At 45.7% G+C, this 13,099-nt stretch overlaps 1 long non-coding RNA gene across 1 annotated transcript in view; it reads left to right on the top strand.

Moving 5' to 3' along the window:
* The first annotated feature begins 8,925 nt into the window (after window positions 1-8,925).
* The window catches only part of LOC108536873 (uncharacterized), a 31,187-nt gene continuing 27,013 nt past the window's right edge, over window positions 8,926-13,099 (top strand). The window contains exons 1-2 of the long non-coding RNA XR_001887642.1: window positions 8,926-9,108; window positions 11,732-11,897. This is a non-coding gene — a long non-coding RNA (uncharacterized LOC108536873). The remainder of the gene's footprint in view (window positions 9,109-11,731; window positions 11,898-13,099) is intronic.

Below are 13,099 nucleotides of genomic sequence, written 5' to 3'. Positions count from 1 at the left end.
TGGGATGCATGTGAGAGCTGGTGTGTGTGTGAGTTGGGATGTGTGTGAGGGTTGAGGTGTGTGCAAGTTGGGTCATCTGATAGTTGGGGTGTGTGTTATGAGAGTCTGGGTGTGTGAGTTGAGGTGTGAGTTGCAGTGTGTGTGAGTTGAGATGTGTGAGAGTTGGGGTGTGTGTGAGTTGGGGTGTATTTGAGTTGGGGTGTTCGAGAGTTGAGGTGTGTGAGAGCTGGGTCGTCTGATATTTGGGGTGTGTGTTGTGAGAGTTGGGGTATATGAGAGAGTTGGGGTGCATGTTGTGCGAAGCTTGGGCATTGTGGTGGGTGTTGTGTGTGTGTGAGGCACTGAACAGTAAGGGGGCCTTAGCAGCCTCTGAGACAGACCCCTGATCCCCAGCTTGAACTGGAAGGGCCCGGCCCATCACTTTCAGGTGGACTTGGGCAGTAACCCTGCAATACGGAAACAATAGTCTTCTGGGATGTGCCCTTCACTTCTGTTTATCTGTTTGGGAAGCTGTGAGAAAGGGCTGCAAACTCCAACAAATATGTGTCCGCTTGTCCTAACAGCAGCATTATTCACCATAGCCGAGAGGCGGAAGCAGCCCGGGTGTCCGTTGAGTGGGGACTAAATACAGAGAATGCTGCATGGCCGTAGATAGACCAGCGCAGCACCCAGCCTGGGAAGCAAGGGAATTTGGACACATGGATGAACCTCGGGGACATTACACTAAGTGAAAAAAGTCAGTTAAAGGACAACTGCTGTATGATTCCGCTTATACGAGGTCTCTAGAGTAGTCAAATTCATAGAGATGGAGGTAGATCGGTGGTTGCCGGGGGCTGGGGCGACGGGGAATGGGGTGTTTAATGGGGCAGAGTTGCAGTTTTGCAAGATGAATGGAGTTCTGGAGATGGTAGTGAAGGTGGCTGCACACGCATGTGAATGTACTTAGCACTGCCGAACTGTAGACTTAAAAATGGTGAAGATGGTAAATTTTATGTGACGTGTATTTTAGCCATTGCAGGGGGCTGTTCCAGTCCCTACTACTAAGCCTGATGGTTTATTTTGGCTGCTAGCACTTGGGAGCGCACTCTTTGCTCCCCTTAGCCTCTGCCCAGGGAGGCGTGCCCCCAAAATCTCTAACAGGAGGAGAAAGGAGGTCACACTGGCCCAGCATCAGGGAAGCATGAGTCCGGTTCGGCACACTGGAAACGATGCAGTACACGGGCCTCCCAAGTGGCTACGAACTGCACGCCCGGAACGAGGCTAAATAAAACAAAATGGAATCACAGGCTGAGTTGGAAAACAGTTATTTTTCCCAGGTTACTAGGCTTTACCTTCCTAGATGCAATAGGCGCTGGCCCAAGTTGGCTTTTAACTGTGGCTCTGTGAGGTGGTGGGGCCAACCTTTATTTTTTTTCCTCTTTTTTGACAGTCTCACTCTGTAGCCCAGGCTGGAGTGCAGTGGCTTGATCGCGACTCACTGCAACCTCTGCCTCCCCAGAGTTAAGCGATTCTCGTGCCTCAGCCTCCTGAGTAGCTGGGACTACAGCTGCGCACCACCACGCCCAGCTAATTTTTGTATTTTTGGTAGAGACGGGGTTTCACCGTGTTGACCAGGCTGGTCTCGAACTCCTGACCTCAGATGATCTGCCCGTTTCGGCCTCCCAAAGTGCTGGGATTACAGGTGTGAACCATGGTGCCTGGCCTGGAGCCAAGCATTTTTATCCCCAGTGGTGAAAAGGAAACTGTGGCATCAGGGAGGGACAGTGATGCTCCTCTCCCTCCTCACTCTCCTGCTCTGACCCCTCAAGGTCACCTCTGTTTGCACTGGGAAAATGCAGATGTGTGAACAGAAGGCTGGACAACAGGGGCTTCTCTCTCCTCATGGCTGCAGTCAGGAGTCTGGCCAGGCCAGCGCCTGGGTTCTGGTGGGAGACTCAACCTCCTGCCTCCTCAGTGGGCCTGGTCTTTGAGCTCCTACTTCTCCATCGGGGGTCCAGATCGTATTCCAGAGTCCCTTCAAGGAGCCGCTCACTGTCAAATCCTTCGATATTTTAACTTAAACCAGTATCCCGTTGGAGCCACTGATGGAAGCAGCAGCTGAGGCCCTTGTGTACAGCCCTCTCATCTCACATTTCTGGGTGGATTTCTTTTTGGAGACAATGTTCGAGAATCACCTTTGAAATGAACATTTATCTGCTTAGGGACTATTCTCTTTGGATTGTCAGAATAAGAACAAGCCTAACTCTCTGAAATCCTGTTTCTGTAGCCCTAGGCCTACTCCAAAGGAGGAGAAGAATCTCCCCCGACCCGACCCGGGGATCTATGCTTTATCTCATTTTTCCCAAAGACTAGCGCGGCAATTCTCACTTGCTTCTTTCATCTCCCTACAGAACAGCAGGCCTGACTCATCGCACTGTTCTCCTGGTTCTGCCCCTTACTCTCCAAGTCTCAGTTTCCTCTTCTGTAAATTGGGTACAATAGCTCAGGATGGCTGAGAGTTTAAGTGAGTTTCTTTCTTTTTTTTGACAGAGTCTCACTCTGTTGTCCGGGCTGGAGTGCAGTGGCACCATCTCGGCTCACTGCAACCTCCTTCTCCCCAATTCCAAAGATTCTCCTGCCTCAGCCTCCTGAGTAACTGGTAATACAGGCATGTGCCACCATGCCTGGCTAATTTTGTATTTTTAGTGGAGACAGGGTTTCTCCATGTTGGTCAGGCTGGTCTCGAACTCCCGACCTCAGGTGATCTGCCCGCTTCAGTCTCCTAACGTGCTGGGATTACAGGTGTGAGCCACTGCACCCACCCTTAAGTGAGTTTCTATAGGTGAAAGTGCTGTATTGATTTGAAACTGCTATGCCAATGGGCATTACTCTTGTGCTAAAAACCCATGAGAAGATGGGCAGTTTGTCTCCCTCTGGACTTGCTGCCTGGCAGGGAGACTATGTCTTAATCATGCTGCCATATTAAAAATTTTAATAACTAAGATCATTTCTCTCTCAGCCCTCTTTCCCTCTGCCCCATTTCTGTCTTGGTGATCATGCAAATTGATTTTCATTTATTTTTCTCCTAGCCTCACTGTTGGGAGAGGTTCGTCAAAGCTGTTTCTCCTTGAATGTTATTTGCCGTTGCCTTCACACGAGTCAGTGGAAGGTCATGCTTTAAGCCTGTGAAGGTGTTGGAGAGTGAGACAGACTTTGTCTTCTGACCCGCAGAGACTGATGTGAATTTAGAGGCAGATTTTTTGGCCTTGTTTGTTTGTTTGTTTGTTTGTTTTGAGATGAAGTTTCGCCCTTGTTGCCCAGGCTGGAGTGCAGTGGCACGATCTCGGCTCACTGTAACCTCTGCCTCCCAGGTTCAAGTGATTCTCCTGCCTCAGCCTCCCGAGTAGCTGGGATTACAGGCACTCACCACCACACCCACCTAATTTTTTGTACTTTTAGTAGAGATGACGTTTCACCGTGTTGGCCAGGCTGGTCTCAAACTCCTGACCTCAGGTGACCCACCCACCTTGGCCTCCCAAAGTGCTGGGATTACAGGCGTGAGCCACTGCGCCTGGCCTTTGGTCTTATTTTGTTTTTCTTCCAGGGAAGGGCATCATTTGCGAAGACAGAGGCCCAGAGAGTGAGCTCAGCTCAGGAGTGGTGAGGGCAGCTGGGAACCACCTTCTGCTGGCTCCCTGCAACCCTGGCTCAGCTCTGCCCCTGGACAAGGAATCTCTCTTCATGCCCAGAACTGCCAACCGTATTCCCAGGTTCACGGGAAAGTTAATATTTGTTCTGTGTTTTGTTGAAAAGTCCAAATCTGACTGTGTGATTCAAGGCAGTAGTGTCAAACTTTGGCCAGGGAGGGGGTGGTTTTGGGGGAAGCTTGGAGAAGTGAGAAGTTATCTAAATATTGTGACATGAGAAGCTTTTCTGTTGATTTTAATGCACTTTGCATAGTTTTCCAAGGCTCTTGGCAGCTCGGTGGTGGCCTGATTTCTTTGTGTAACATGAGACTGCCACGGATAAGGCTCAATAATACTTGGGTGTGTGGTTTGTCACCTGGGAACCTGGGTGCACATGCTCTGTATTTTCTTGCAGAAATCTTGAGCAAATGACCAGAATCTTGAGCAAATGACCAGCTCGTCAACATAACATTTCTTCCTGACCCTTGATGTGCCAGCGAATTCTTGAAAATTACTACCATGTGACAGCTTTTTGGTGGTCTCTGTGTGGAGGAGACAGAAAGGAATCAATTGTAAAAAATTGGCACCACACTTGGCATTTTGGCTGGCTGTCTCAGCAAAGTGGCTGTTGTTGTATAAAGTAATCTGCTTTGTCAAAGGTGGGTGGGAAGGAACGCTGAGCTTCCAGCTCATATTGGGTTGTTGAAAGTCAACCTCCTGGAAAACATTGTTGAAATCAGGAAGCCAAGTATATTGTGATTATGAGACGATTGAGATGGAAGTTCCTAAGATCTAGGTGAAATCCAAGAAGCTGGTGGCAGGGAGCAAAAATCTTTTTTTTTTTTTTTTTTTTTTTTTTTTGAAGAAAAGCTCTTTGTTTTGAAATAATTGTAGATTCACAGGTTGTTGCAAAAAAATATACAAGGAGATTCCATGTTTCCTTTACTTCCGTCACATCTTGCCTAACTGTAGTATAGAGGAAGTCATTAAATGAAGCCGAGTGCTTTTGAGATAGCTAATTGACACTTCTGACAATGCAATCATAATCCTATTGCGGAGATAGCAGCAACAAAAAAATTTTTTTGAGCCCCTGCTATTTGTCAATATACCGAGCATTGGGAAGGTAAACAGATCAGTCCCGGTTCCTCCCTTTGGGGAGGAACGAGCAGGGAGACTGACATTAAATAGATCATTATGCAGCTAATTCATTAATTACTGTTGTGATAAGTGCTATAAAATGGAAATATAGTCAAAAGAAAAAAAATGCTTTTATGAAAAGAGACCTTAAACATTTCCATGAAGTTTAATCATAGTAAAATTTTCTTTTCTTTTTTTTTTTTTTTTTTGAGGTGGAGTCTCACTCTGTCACCCAGGCTGGGGTACAGTGGCACGATCTTGGCTCGCTGCAAGCTCCGCCTCCTGGGTTCACACCATTCTTCTGCCTCAGCCTCCCGAGCAGCTGGGACCACAGACGCCTGCTGCCACGCCTGGCTAATTTTTTGTCTGTTTCGTAGAGGTGGGATTTCATCGTGTTAGCCAGGATGGTCTCTCTATCTCCTGACCTCGTGATCCACCCGCCTCGGCCTCCCACAGTGCTGGGATCACAGACGTGAGCCACCACGTCCGGCCATATTAAAATTTTCTAAACATTCTATAGGATTTGTCGCTTTGAAGTTTGCTCCTACTATAAACTTTATAATCGTGTCCTTTTTGGGAATAATTTTCCAAATTTTCTTCTTTTCTTTTTTAGATCTGTGGAAGCCAGCTATATTTTGAATTAATGGCAGCGATGACTGTGCCCACAGATGGAAGTTTACGAGGATGTTATTAATACACGTCAAAAATTTGGCTGCAGAAAGAAAATTAGACTTCAGAAATCTGTTCTGCAATATCGCCAGCAATTAAAACACGCTCCTGCCAAGGGGCAAGATTCTTGAACGTTGGCTGTGTTTGATGAGACGCTAACATCTTGTCGATAGCAAAGCTTCCTGCCTTTAGTTCCAGAGTGTAGCTTTGCAGACCACACTGAGAGTTCAGATGCACAAGGTTCACTCGTGTGGTTCAGCAATGTGATCTAATTTGGAATCCTTAGGGTTTAAGTGAAGAGAGGAACAATTAGATTTATGTTCCCTGTTGAACTCAAGATGTGGTATCCGGGCAACTCAAGCTGAACGCACCCAAGATAGCGACCCTACCCACCTACTTGGTAAACTCTGCACAGGTGGTGGAAATAATACCTGGATAAATATCACTGGTCACTTAGGACATTTTCTTTATATCAACATTTGCTGTGGGAGGTTCTCACGTCTCCTGGCTTTTGCCAAACAAACAGTGTACTTCAGACAAGAAGCAGGAAACAAAGGTTTGTCAGAAGGTGCTGGGAGTCATTGGCCTTATCAGTGATGTGCCCAGCCAGGTTATTTGACTGCTTGCCAGCTCCAGTTTGTGTGAGATGCTGTCTTGAATTAGGATAGGTGTCCAAGAAGCACATAATATTTAAAAGCGCTGACCTCACATTTATTTAAAGGGGAACATCTTTGTAATGTTTCATTCCTCTTTGATGTTTGGTGTCACTGAGCCCTTCAAAATGCATTTAGTATAGAAGCAAGAGCTCTGCTTCCATTGCCTTATTCTAAATAAAATGGGGAAGGAAAGCCCACAAAAATCCAAAGAGTCTCAGACCTAGCTTTTCCTCCCCTTGTAGGGAGATCACTGATGTTAATCTCTTGATGTTAATCCTTTTGTTGAATTTCACTTTTACAGTAATTTTCTTTTTATGAGACAGAGTCTTGCTCTGTCACCCAGGGTGGAGTTCAGTGGCTTGATCTCGGCTCATTGCAACCTCTGCCTCCTAGGCTCAGGTGATTGTCCTGCCTTAGCCTCCCGAATAGCTGGAATTACAGGCATGCGTCAGCACACCCGGCTAATTTTTGTGTTTTTAGTAGAGACAGGGTTTTACCATGTTGACCAGGCTGGTCTCGAACTCCTGACCTCAGGTGATCTACCCGCCTGAGCCTCCCAAAGTGCTGGGATTCCAGGCATGAGCCACCGTACCTGGCCAACTTTTGCTATAATTTGTAAATAATAATATTTGGTATTTTTTTCAGAATGTTGGAGCTGAGATTGGGAGTCTTTATTATTTTTAATGAATGCTGGTGAGCAGGTGGGTGTGCTCTTAGACACTGGAAGCCTGGTGTCCCCTAGGCAGCCAGATGTTGCACTAACTCTTGGAGGCAGGCCCCAGTCACCTCTGTATTCCCCAGGGCCTGGCACACAGCTGTCATCAGTGGACGCTGGCTGCATTTGCTGTTGAAAACTTGCAGCTGGATGATGGTGGACTTTGGAGAAGGCATATCTGATTTTGAATCCTGGTTCTGCCACTCGCTCATCTGAGTCCTTGGGCAAACCAGTTAACCTCTCTGAGCCTTTTCTTTTTTTCACATGTAAAATGAAAAATAATAGGACCCACCACATAGAGTTGGAAAAATTAGATGAGATGATATTTAGTGCTTTCTGTGGAACCTGAGATATGCTTATTGTAGATTGCCCGTGTCCCCAATTAGAGTGTAAGCCCCATGTGGACAAGGATTTGTCTTATTCACTGCTGTATTGCAATACCTGGCACAGAGCAGGTGCTCAATAACTATTTGTCAATTTAATGAATAAAAATGTATTACCGATTTTTCTATGATATTACTGTAAAAGAAAGAGAACAGCATAAAGATTGGGAGACTGAAGACATGAGAATTATATTGGAAAAAAATAAAATTATTGGAGAGAGATATTTGCATCAGTATGAGTTATCTGGATATATCAGTATTGGTCATCAATTCTACTTTTAAGTATAGTTAATCTTTTAGTTATGGAGTCATTCATTTTTCTGGATGATGTTTTTTGAGATTCCCGAGAGAAATTGACTTACCCCTTTTAAAATCTTTAACTGATATACATATATATCTATATGTGTATCAATACGTATCATTACAAGTACTGTGTGTATATATATACTATGTGTATATATATATATACCGTGTATATATGTATACACGTGTGTGTGTGTATATATATATATATTTTTTTTGGAGACAGAGTTTCACTCTTGCCCAGGCTGGAGTGCAGTGGCGTGATCTCAGCTCACTGCAACCTCTGGCTCCCGGGTTCATGCATTTCTCCTGTCTCAGCCTCCTGAGTAGCTGGAATTTCAGGTGCCTGCCACCACACTCAGCTAATTTTGTGTTTTTAGTGGAGATGGGATTTCACCATGTTGGTCAGGCTGGTCTCAAACTCCTGACCTCAAGTGATCGATCCATCTCGGCCTCCTAACGTGCTGGGATTACAGGCATGAGCCATTGTCCCTGGCCTCATATATTTTCAGTCTAATTATGTGTTCTTATTTTTGGCTCTCCACCCATTATGGCAATGACTGCGACTGCCCCTCTCTTCCATTCCCTCTCTTCCCCTTTCTTATTTCTTGCTATTTTGCTCTGCCTCCAGGATAAAATATTATAGTGCATTAAAAATATTTCTGAGAATTAATGATGTAGGGGAATGTTAGCTTCTCAGGGAAAAGTTTAAATAAAGTCGAAATAGTGTTTTTCCTTAGGGGTTACTCATCTTTGTACTAATAATTCTGTAGGCAGTCAGTAATTGACCTGCCCTTGCAATTACCAGAATCTGGTGTCAATTAGTAATCAATCTGGGGGATCAGTACGTGTCTAACTGCTGGGACTCAGGCCGGCACTGATGCTACTTTGCAAAGTCACGACTGGATTTAAAAGTGTTTTAGGGACAATTCTTTAATCCACCACCAGATGGGAAAAGTACTCCATTGAAGTGGAGTGTAGCATTGGGTTTGTTCAAACAGGTTTTGTCACTTTGCCGCTTCCTAGACTGGATGGTTCGCATTTTTCTGGGTGCAGGAAAGAGAGCCATTTACTTGGGCCTGTATTTTAACATTTTACATAGGAATTAAAGTACATGTTGTTACAGATTCTGGTACTCTATGTGCTCTTAAAATATCTAAAGGGTTACATATTTTCAACCTTTAAGAGGATGCTATTGACATGTAAGTTTGATTTTTTTTCCCCCTCAAAGTAAACTTTGGTTTCCCATTTCATAACTTCCAATCCCCTCTCTTCCATGTCGTCCCCCACTTTCTTTGTGGGATCATTAACAATAGGTTAATGATTAAGAACACGTGCGACAGAGATCAACAGCTCTGTGTTCAAGTCCAGACTCTTCCCCTTGGCAAGGTACGTGACCTCCCTGTGCCTCAGGTTCTTGCAGAGTGGAAATGCCCACTTCGCAGAATGGCTGTGGGTGTGGATGAGACGATGCAGTGGATGCTCCTGCCCGGCACCCATGGGTGCTCATGAAGATTGTGTTTACTGTTGGCTGCAATATGTCATGACTTATCATGTGTGAACCTTGAGTGGAGAGGCAGGTGAGTGCAATATTTTTATACTTCTCCGGTACATTAGCATCTCAAACTCCACTAAATGATAATTTAGTTATAACCCCTTGCTTCCTCCTCCCCACCCCACCCCCACTTCTGGATAGGTAAAATAAGTGGTTTTCAGTGGTGAGGGTAGGAGATGATACTGCTCTCCCAGGGAACATTTGGCAATGTCTGGAGACATTTTTGATTGGGGATGGGTGTTACTGACATCTACTGTGTAGAGGCCAGGGATGCTGCTACATATCCTATCATGCACAGAACAACCCCCATACAACAGAGAATTACCTGGTTCCAAATGTCAATAGTGCCGAGGTTAAGAAATACTGGGCAGGAAAAAAAAAAAAAAAAAAAAAAAAAAAAAAAGAAACACTGGGCTAAGTGGTATTCAGTAGAAGGAAAGTTGCCTGTCTTCAGTCTAGTCCATTGAACTTCATTACTTTCTACATTTATACTAATCAGGACCTATGCTTGACTCTGGGGCCAGTCCCAAAGAAGAAAGACATGAACTCAGACCAGGACCTGCAAAGGGTCTCAGATTTTACTCTACTTACAAGTTAATAACTTAGCTTGTTACTGTTTTGTGGAAGCTGGCAGAAGACACAAGATCCCTGTGTCAGAGACAAAGGACTTTATTATTCATGGCACAGCAAGCTGAATGATCGTCACGTTGGCATTGGTTCCCCTTGCCCCTCAAGTCCCACAGGGGTAACCTGGATGTGCCAAGGTGAATGCTAAGCATGTAGTGAGTTTACATTTTAGCTGATGAACTCTGAACTTGGGAAATTTACAGCTCTTAAACAGTAAGTCTACTCCTTGTCTGTTACTACGTTTGCTCCTAAAGCGACAGAAATTAAGGGGGAAGACTTTACCTCGTCCCTCAAGGGCATAAAGAATCCTATACAAGGTGCAGAGGACATAGAATAGGGTATTTTAGGTTGGTGGTATTTGAGAAGGCTTCTTGGAAGTGGAGATACCTGCACTTGGTTTTATGTAATTTTTTTTATTTTTAAAATTTCAATAACACTCTGTTTCTAGAAGCTTTGCCAATGAAGGTAAAAGCATAGAAATACAGCTCTGACAAAAAGAGTTGTAGTAAGAAAAATCATTAACATGAAATTAAAGGAAACTGTACCAAAACCACATGTGCATCCAAGTGGCTTAGGACTGGGGAACAGACGGAGCACCTGATTTTAGCACAGATCAGAAAGCACAGGTAAAGAGAGGCCCGCTTGGCCTCTGGTCCTGGAGGCATCAAGGATTTGGCTCCTGGCCGGTCACAGTGGCTCACACCCGTAATCCCGGCACTTTGGGAGGCTGAGGTGGGAGGATCACTTGAGGTCAGGAGTTTGAGACCAGCCTGGGCCAACATGGTGAAACTCCGTCTCTACTAAAATACAAAAATTAGCTGGGTGTGGTGGTGCATGCCTGTAATCTCAGCTACTCGGGAGGCTGAGGCACAATAATTGCTTGAACCTGGAAGGCCAAGGTTGCAGTGAGCTGAGATCACGCCACTGCATTGCAGCATGGGTGATGGAGCAAAACTCTGTATTAAAAAAAAAAAAAAAAAAAAAAAAAAAGAAGGATGTGGCTTCCATTCTGCAGACTCCTGGAATTGCACTTAGCAATACACAGCCTCAGCTGCCAGCCCCCAGCCTGTCTCCAGAAAAGGAATAAACCTAGACAGGGACACGGAGAGGCATGTATCTTGCTTGCTCATGTGATTGACTGGGAAGGGCTGCCTGGAGCGCTGTTCTGCCAGAATTTTTGAGGCATATCTGGGCCTAACAGGAACATGACCTGGACTAGGTTAGTGTTGTTTGCCTTGGGGAAAAAGAGGGTGAAGTGATGTGTAGTGTCTACACAGAGGATACTTTCTGATCCTTCCAAAAGTCCAACTCAGAATGAACTGGGTGTTAAAAGGGTGAGTAGGGCTTCAACCCAAAGGCAAGGAGAGAAAAGGTGTGCCCAGAAGCAGAAATAGGATAGGCAAAAGGCACAGAAGCACAGACCATCATGGCATGTTCAGGAACAACATGCCATTTCATGTTGACAGAGGAAAGCATGCGGTCAGAGAGGGCGGATGGTCTACGCTTGGTGGGACAGTCAGGGGGTGCATCTCGCCTGTTGGGGTTCCTCAGAAGGAGCAGGAGCATCTCTTACTGTGGTCTATGAGTGCCCTAGAATTGAGGGGCATGAAAATCTGTGTCATGGATGTAATTGCAATTCTGGATCTCTCTGTGAAATACAGAGAGCTTTATCTGCCCTCTTTGAAAGGCTCAGTGACACCAAACATGGAATGAGGAATGAATGATACAAAGGGATACAAAGAGGTGGAGGAGAATTGGGAGTTCTGGTGATGCCGGGAACCCTCTAAAGAGAGACTTCTTTTTTGTCCCATAATGCCTTGCCTTCTGTGCTGAGCATCTCAACGTAGATTATGTGGGGAGAGGGAGGACCCTCCGGAAGAGTCCTGGCTGAGCTTAGTCAGCTTGTTAGCACAGAGAAACGGTTGCATCTGTGTCCCACCAAGATAAACGCAGGTATAACAAGGACTTACTGTAAGCAGCTGAGCTACATTTTTCTGAGATGATTTTTTTCATGTTGGCAGCTGCGAGCCTGAACTGACGCCTATGAACCAGTCTTCTCCAGCAATAGACCCTCCTTCAACTTATGGTAGCCTATACACCAAGGGTGACAGACTGCAAAGCAGGATCCACTGGGACATCTATGGGGAAAGGAGGGGGAATGAGATCAAGGATTGAGGACGCTAATGGGTAAGCATGAGAACCATTTGGGTAAACACCACAGCACGGTCTCTGTTAGTCTAATCTGAGAACACTGGCTATGAAAAGCATCAGAGGCTGGGCAGGCAGGTTGTAAAATGGAGCCAAGTTAGGGAGAATCCTGTGGGATATGGTCACAAAATGGGACATTATACCACAGTGAAAATGATGAGAGTAGGTAACAGGCATTAGCATGAATACATTCTAGCCTTTTAATCTGAGAACCAGAAACCATTTTATTTATTTCGAGCAGGAAAGGTTTAATTCAGGAAATCAGGTGCCTGGAAAATGGTTGCAAGGCCATCCTGGTCAATGTGGTGAAACCCCGTCTGTACTAAAAATACAAAAATTAGCCGAGCGTGGTGGCGGGTGCCTGAGGCAGGAGAATTGTTTGAACCTGGGAGGCGAAGATTGCCGTGAGCAGAGATCACGCCACTGCACTCCAGCCTGGGCGACAGAGTGAGATTCCATCTCAAAAAAAAAAAAAAAGAAAAAAGAAAAAAGAAAAAAAATGGTTGCAAGGGATGGTCAGGGAGCAAAATCCTAGGGAGGTGGTGCTCCTCAGAAATCAGAAGGTATCAGGAAGCCTCCGCTGCGACTGCGGAAGCCCGGTTATCTGCTGCTGTCACTGCTCCAGGAAGAGTGAAATCCATGTTTGCCCCACCATGCACTTCTCGCTGGTGATCTCAGAACAGAGACCGTAAGTGCTGTTCCCAGGCTGCCCCATCCTGTGATTCATCAGCTGAGAGCAAAGAAGGGGCAAGGATCATGCTGAGGGTCAAAAGACAAGGTGACGGCCGGGCGCGGTGGCTCAAGCCTGTAATCCCAGCACTTTGGGAGGCCGAGACGGGCGGATCACAAGGTCAGGAGATCGAGACCATCCTGGCTAACACGGTGAAACCCCGTCTCTACTAAAAGATACAAAAAACTAGCCGGGCGAGGTGGCGGGCGCCTGTAGTCCCGGCTACTCCGGAGGCTGAGGCAGGAGAATGGCGTAAACCCGGGAGGCGGAGCTTGCAGTGAGCTGAGATCCGGCCACTGCACTCCAGCCTGGGAGACAGAGCCAGACTCCGTCTCAAAAAAAAAAAAAAAAAGACAAGGTGACATAATGTAGTATGAAAAGCAACTCCCAGTGCCTGCAGCATATTACCATTTCTTAAAGTACAAAACAAAATAACATTTTTTTGTTGGCA

This window comes from Rhinopithecus bieti, unplaced genomic scaffold, assembly GCF_001698545.2.
Source record: "Rhinopithecus bieti isolate Rb0 unplaced genomic scaffold, ASM169854v2 scaffold_13207, whole genome shotgun sequence".
Classification (NCBI taxonomy): domain Eukaryota; kingdom Metazoa; phylum Chordata; class Mammalia; order Primates; family Cercopithecidae; genus Rhinopithecus; species Rhinopithecus bieti.
This window is presented reverse-complemented; position numbering and strand designations above follow the sequence as displayed.